This window comes from Dermacentor silvarum, chromosome 3 (assembly GCF_013339745.2).
Source record: "Dermacentor silvarum isolate Dsil-2018 chromosome 3, BIME_Dsil_1.4, whole genome shotgun sequence".
Lineage (NCBI taxonomy): Eukaryota > Metazoa > Arthropoda > Arachnida > Ixodida > Ixodidae > Dermacentor > Dermacentor silvarum.
This window is the reverse complement of record NC_051156.1, coordinates 127,487,377-127,494,915: the sequence shown is the minus strand read 5'-3', so window position 1 is coordinate 127,494,915 and position 7,539 is coordinate 127,487,377.

Genomic DNA, 7,539 nt, shown 5'->3' with positions numbered 1-7,539 from the left:
CCTTTGGGGCCCAAATACGTTTCAGGTTTCTAAACCTCAAACGTATTTGGGCCCCAAACAAATTCTAAAACTCTAATAATTGCTGGGGGTTTACGTGCCAAAACCACGATAGGGGAGCCATGACGCAGTGGGAGGCTCCGGATTAATTTTGACCACCACGGGTTCTTTAACGTACACCTAAATCTAAATACACGGGTGTTCCTGCATTTCGCCTTGATCGAAATGCGGTAGCCGTGGTCTGGAATCAAACCCGCGTCCTCGAGCCAGCAGCACACCTCACAAGCTAAGCTAACACGGTGGGTGAAGTTCATGTGACGTGGTGCTCTGATGGCTTCGTGGCAAACATGTTTAGATATTAGCAGAATGAGTATCTGCATACATGACGTTACGGGCAAACCATCTAGAAGTAAGAGCACGAGAACCCACCTTTGGCTCGGGGTGTGGCTCCCATTCTTTTTTATATGTTCTCGCATACTTGGCCCACTTCCCTATGTTTGGATTCTCCTCTCTGTGGAGGATCCGATCTTACGTCCAACGTATGGAAATGAATCTCGAATCTAAGCACGAAGGAAAATTCATCTAGCAGGAAAAAGAAAATGACAGTAAAGCTTCGCGCCAGAAACGTGGTCGAAGGCTGTGCCCGGCGCGATACTTCATACGGAAGTCATGGCCATGAACAAACTGGAGCGTGTCATCCACCCGTGCTTTCCTTCTTTCATGTCGGCGCCACGATCGGCCGACGGCCCCGACCCTATGTTATTGCTCTCCCTTCCTGAGCATAGCCATGTTAGTACAGTGCACTGTGAAAAGCCCACTACTCCCAGATTCATCCCGATGCCCTGGGATCGGGTGCCTAACGGTCAAGCAGGGTGTAAGTTAAAGTGCATCAAAGATCAAAGCCACCGGCCCAGACAACGGCGCAGAGAGGGAAGGAAAGACGGGGGGGGGGGGGGGGTCATTCGCACACACGCACAGCCATGCGGCCGGCTCAGCCAGCTAAAACAAAGCCTTCGAGATTTGCTTCTACCCGATCAGAGCCACCTCCGGATCGTGGATTGGGGTGCCACTGATAGCCCAAACACAGCCAAGTCGCAGATTTTCAGTATCCCAAATATAGCCACATAGCCAACTCGTCCAAGCCGACGCCAAACAAATTTTCTAGTAGCCCAATTTGGCTATATATAGCCATACCTGGCAACACTGGTTCGGCGCAGCGCGATTTACGCGGCTGCGCCCTCCCTAATGAAAAGCGACCCGAACTGACGCTACGACGCTGTACCGTTGCTTAGACAACCCGGCGCGCGGCAGGGCGGGAAGGCGGAAGCTGCTATACGTCACCTCATTGGCTCTTGCTTCAGAAGATGCATTGTCTCTTTTTTGTCTTTTATTGCGATAACAATTATATGGACACTCAAAAGCAGATTTCTGCCGTCGGCGTCGCCGTCGCCGTGAGGTTCCGTATGACGTCATTTGGAGAAGAAATCGTCGCCGCGCGCCGAACGCTGTTTGTGCGAGTGAAAGGGCGCGAGGGGCGCGTCTTTCACGGGGAGTGAACGCACGGCGGAGAACAAACGCGCGTTCTGCGCCGTGCTCGCTTAAGGGCTGCAGAAGTAGGCGTCTCTGTTCTCCTTCACAATCACCATGTATGTAGAGCAAACGCGCCTTCTTCCGACGAGAAAAGGCCGTGGGGGAGGGGGAGGGAAGGGAGGCGACGTTTAGCTGCGGCACGCAGTGCCTATTTATATCAGAGGCTCCGGCAACAGTCACCAACGCCGCACGCATTTTGAGCGAACGCGGGAAAAACGCGGATGGCGTCGACAACAGTTCTGCGTGTTGCCGATGCTGCTGCATGTGCAAGTTTATAGAGCTGATAAAGCTAATATCATTACTCCGTATAGCTCTCTACAAGTTTGCTATCGCAATTGATGCTTCACCTTTCAGGTGAAACTGCAACAACTTTTCTTAAATAAAATGTCTCTTTTCTGTTTTTTAATAATTTTAAACGTGTGATTGTTTTTATGTGCGGTCTAATCAGAGACGTGGTCCGTGCGTTGTGTATTAATCGTGCTCCACCTCAACTCAAAGCCTTGGCACGCGCTGGAAGATGGATCCACGGAGGCAGATACAAGCAGTTGCAACGTTCCCGGTGTCGGCGGTCGGTATACTACTGTCAGTATGGAAAGTTTCAGGCAAGTATCCGTTCATTTGGTATTTCTTTATTTGATTACATGTTATTGTTGGCTGTAGAAGTATCTCATTGTGATCCCATAGCATAATTCACTAAGTAAGCGCAAAAGCAGTTGCACGCAGTACTACGGCAAGATGGCTACCTCGATTGCCCCCGTGTGACTAATGTTTCTGTGACCACGTCGGGCGCACGTTTCTGAGCGCTTGAACTATCGGAAATGTGGTGTTCTTGCGAGTTCAGCGCGGCTTATAACACGGTCGTTCGTTTTGTATCGCGTAGAAAAAGAAGTGACGACTGGCTTCGCCTTTCGAAAGTACCGGCGCAATATTTGCTTTCCCTGGCGCGCTCGCGTACTGCTGCTTGCCGGACGCCTTCCTTCCGCGTATTTTGGGCTATCCTTCTCTCTCTGTTTGTGTGTGTGTGTGCGTGCACGTACGTGTTTTGTAAGCGCTTTACGTGTGCTTGCGTGCGTCCGTACGTTTTTTCTGAGCGCTTTGTATGTGTGTGCGTGCGTGCGTGCATGTTTTTTGATTGTTTTGTATGTCTGCGTGCGTGCGCGCGCGCGTTGCCGTTTTGCGAGCGTTTTGCGTGTGCGCGCGTGCTTGTATGCGGGTCTCTATGTGCTTGCGCGTGCCGTGCGTTCGTGCGTGCTTTGTGAGCGCTTTTGTATGTGCGCGCGTGCCTGTTGTGTGAGTGCTTTGCATGTGTGCGTGCGCGCGCGCGCGTTGCTGTTTTGCCAGCGTTTCGCTTGTGCGCGCGCGGTTGTATGCGGGTTTCTATGTGCTTGCGCGTGCCGGCGTGTTTTGTGAGTGCTATCTATGTGCGTGCGTGCGTGTTTTGTGAGTACTTTGCGTGTGTGCGTGCGCGCGCGCGTACGTGTTTTGCGAGCGCTTTGCGAGTGCGCGCGTGCTTGTATGCGGGTCTCTGTGCGCGCGCGTGCGTACGTCCCTGCGTGTTTTGTGAGCGCTTTGTCTGTGTGCGTGTGTGCACGCGCGCGTACGTGTTTTGTGAGCTTTTTGCGTGGGCGCGTGTGCTTGTGTGTGTGTGTGTGTGTGTGTGTGTGTGGTGGTGTGTGTGTGTGTGTGTTGTGTGTGTTGTGTGTGTGTGTGTGGTGTGGTGTGTGTGTGTGTGTGTGTGTGTGTGTGTGTGTGTGTGTGTGTGGTGTGTGTGTGTGTGTGTGTGTGTGTGTGTGTGTGTGTGTGTGTGTGTGTGTGTGGTGTGTGTGTGTGTGTGTGTGTGTGTGTGTGTGTGTGTGTGTGTGTGTGGTGTGTGTGTGTGTGTGTGTGTGTGTGTGTGTGTGTGTGTGTGTGTGTGTGTGTGTGTGTGTGTGTGTGTGTGTGTGTGTGTGTGTGTGTGTGTGTGTGTGTGTGTGTGTGTGTGTGTGTGTGTGTGTGTGTGTGTGTGTGTGTGTGTGTGTGTGTGTGTGTGTGTGTGTGTGTGTGTGTGTGTGTGTGTGTGTGTGTGTGTGTGTGTGTGTGTGTGTGTGTGTGTGTGTGTGTGTGTGTGTGTGTGTGTGTGTGTGTGTGTGTGTGTGTGTGTGTGTGTGTGTGTGTGTGTGTGTGTGTGTGTGTGTGTGTGTGTGTGTGTGTGTGTGTGTGTGTGTGTGTGTGTGTGTGTGTGTGTGTGTGTGTGTGTGTGTGTGTGTGTGTGTGTGTGTGTGTGTGTGTGTGTATTGCATAAGGTCGGTAGTGTTACTTGCAATAAACCTCTTCAATATTATTGGTGCAGCGGCTGTCCCCGCCCTGAAAACCGAGTTTGGTGTCGAGCCACCCTGGAAGCCACCCTGAGATATATGGAGGCGCCGGAGGACCAGTGGAATGTGTAAGTTTCCTTCTTTTTTCCTCCTCTACCCTGATGAATCCACTTCTTTGATTGTTATTGTGAAATAAACGTTTCATCAACAGCATAAATACATGAATCAGAAATCCGGAAAGTGTGTTTCACGATTACACTAATTTCGATCGTGAAACGTATACCTTGGGTTAGCCCACATTTCCTTGAACTAGGCAACTGCTCAGGGAGGCGGCGGCGGGCGAAATGCTGCCACCGCTTTTCGCCCGCACAAAAAACGTTTTGCCTACAAATGCAAAAACGCCCGTGTCCTGTGCGTTGGGGCACGTTGAAAAGCCCCTGGTGGTCAGTATCAATCTGGAGTCACCCGCTATCGCGTGCCCCTTAATCAAATTGTTGTTTTGACACGTGACGCTCCCGAATTCAAGGAGACAACTGCTTAAAGTATAAACCGCATGCACGCGATCTTGCGCGCGACAGCGACAAGCGACGCGATGGAGATGGCTGTCGCGGTCGCTCGTCGCCCACAAGTCGAACCGCATGCGAGCGATGACTTTGAGCGACGTCTCCCCGGTGTTGCCGGTATGAGGGCAGCAAGTACTCGCCGAAACTGGCGTGACGCTTCCTTTATTAATTTAAGTTGATGTGTGTTAGTGTAAAGAGCAGCATAAATATTTCTGAAGGTCTTGCACTACGTTGCACGTATCAAAATCTAGTCGTTTGCTCGTTCCGTGCGACGATCGGTAGTGCTTGGCTGATGTATATCCAGTTCCGGCTTCGCGCTATTGGCTAGTCGCTCATAGCACTTCCGAGCGACGAGCGACGAATTCTAGATTTCTAGAACCGAGCGATTGAGCGAAAAGAACGAGCGATCTGTTCGCGCGACGGCCGGTTAAGTCGCTCGAAGCCGTCGCGCACAAAATCGCTCTCATGCGGTTTGGGCTTAAATTGTGAATAGCTGGTTATTTGCGATATAGCAATTGGTCTCAGCAGCTTTTAATCATTTGAAGATATGAAGTGCTAAGCTTTAGGTCTCTCTGGGTGGTTCGCATGCCATTTGAAAATTGTCCCCTATAGCCCAATTATAATTCGTAAAAATGGAATTTATAAGGCATGCCCTGGCACTCGAGAATGTGTTTGATTGAGCTGGAGGTTTAGATTGAGAAGGTTGCAGTGAGTCCCATAAAAGTTTTTTTAGGCTTTATCGGTAGGAGTGTCAAAGTGTAAAAAAGCGTATGTGTGTGTAAATTGTTGAAAGCGAATCATGTGGTGCAGGTGTGCGTGTGTGTATAAGACTTTGCTCCTCGAAAGGGCAGGACTTGAGTAAAGTGACTTGTTGGACAACACTTTGCAATGTGGTCAACATGGTTTAAATAATGCATTTGAGACCTGCAAGGAGTTGCGACATTCTAACGCATTCCTCTTGCATTTACCACGGAGTTACCACTGAATTGTATGACTCACTGGTGCTGTTTGGCCAGAATTGGCAAGGAAACACAATAATTAATCAAAGTTGTTTCATTCACACTATTTATAGCCAGCATAGTAGTGCAAGTCACTAGTGTGATCGAGTATAGATTTGCAATGTGGCACTAAGATTAGTCATTACATTCAACTTAAGAAGTCTTGCAGCCACTTTCATAGCTGGTAATAAACTTAGAGAGAGCACTAAAAGAAATATTAAACAATGGAAATACCGCTGGCACAGCACTGGTATCAGTGTATGAGCAGGCAAGCGTTTATGTGTGTGGAAATTTCAATGCAATGAACTTTCACTGCAACATCTGTGGTATGAGGCTTGTTTTTTTTTTTCTCCCAGTAAGCTGTACCGGGTCCATACTTTGATTTTTCTCTTGCAAACCAAAATCAGCTTTATTGCCAGTGATTTTGTCTCTCGTTCTGGTAGCATTTTTAAATGTGGAACTTAAAATGTCATTTCTTGCAGGTCATCCAGATGACAGCCTCACAATTCCCAGCCTTTGTGCTCTCCATGAGAAACCCATCAGGGGCAAGCCACTTATGTTTGCCTTCAGACAACATTGTAATTAGATATAGGTGTGTAGTCTAATATTCTGAGCCAAGTTTCCATTTAATACTGTGAGGCTCCTTTGGCATACCATAGGTTGATATTTTGTGCAGTTGTGTGTGTGCAGTATTTAGATATTGCTTATGGTACAGTGCACATTGCAGATATGACTGCTATTCTGAAGTATATATTTGCAATTTCATCATTGCCTTTCATAATGAAGTTTTTCTATTGTGCAAGGATATTCACAGATTAGGGCATTTCAGCATCATATTCTGTATTGTGCATTCAGTGCTCATTTCAATTTACCCTCCTCCTACCAATTTATTTATGAGAAATTAATATTTGTTTACCCTCTGCAATGCGCTTCTTATTTGCTCATTGCATCAAACTCCTCTACCTTTAATTCTCACATAATTATCACAACCTTAAATTTCGGCTGTTCTTATTGTTTTGAAAACAGTATCAATATCAAAATGTGCTTGATTGCTATCCAGACTGCAAGGGAATTCAAGAAATTGCAAGAAACCGTGGCCTCTTATGGTAGTTGAAAACCTCTTTTCAGCAAACCATGTGCCTATTTCGTTTACTGAGCTGCTCATGAAAATCCCAAGCATGTTGTTTGATTTAACACAGCCGTTACGGGAGAAGAGAAAAAAAAAAGATTAACAGGTGCACTTCTCACGTGGATGCAATGCTTTTGGATATTCTCCAGGTGGCAAAATGTACATTTAGGAGTGAGTGACCTGGAATCAGAGAGGGTGGGGCGGGGAGCCAATTTGCAGCCATTGTGACTCATGCATGTAGTGGCAACACAGGATGAAAAATTGTTGTGGCACTGCGGTCTAGTAAATAGGTCAGCACTTAAATAAACTCCCCCAGAGTGAGGGGGAAACGCAGGATATGTTATCCAATAAAGATGATGCTTTTAGGAGACAGCAGAAAATTTTAGGCTCTAGTTGAGCAGCTACTATATGAAGGACCACGTAAATTGTATGAAGCCAACATAAACTGAGTAGAAGGACATACGTCACTGTTCAGAGCATGAAGTAGAAATTCGGAGAATCAGGAAGGATTGTAAGTATAAATAAGGGAATAGTACTTGTCAGCGTATTGCCGAGCTAACACATTGGAACAAGGGCAAAAAGTAGTTGACAGGACATTCTATATTTTCCAGGGAAATGTGCTGAAACACTGATTCTTACTCAGTCAGTAAAGAAATACACAACAATAAATAAAAATAATTAAGTATACAGAAAAGGCCTTATAGACTGCACTTGAGAGTTGGACACTGTTGGGCTGGATGCAAGTACTGCTTTGCTGCTGTAATGCAGGGCAGGTGAGAATGCAGTTGGGGGTTTCTTCATTTTCGTCTGTTGTGCACTCTCTCTGTACAACAGTGATCTTCGTCTCGTAGTGTATAAGTGTTGCATTCAAAACATATTTCTCATGCCTTGAGCATAGCAGTCTTATTGTGTGTTCTCCCATGAAGTCTTCTGCTGTAGTGCTTCTGAAGTGTAATGCACAACTACAT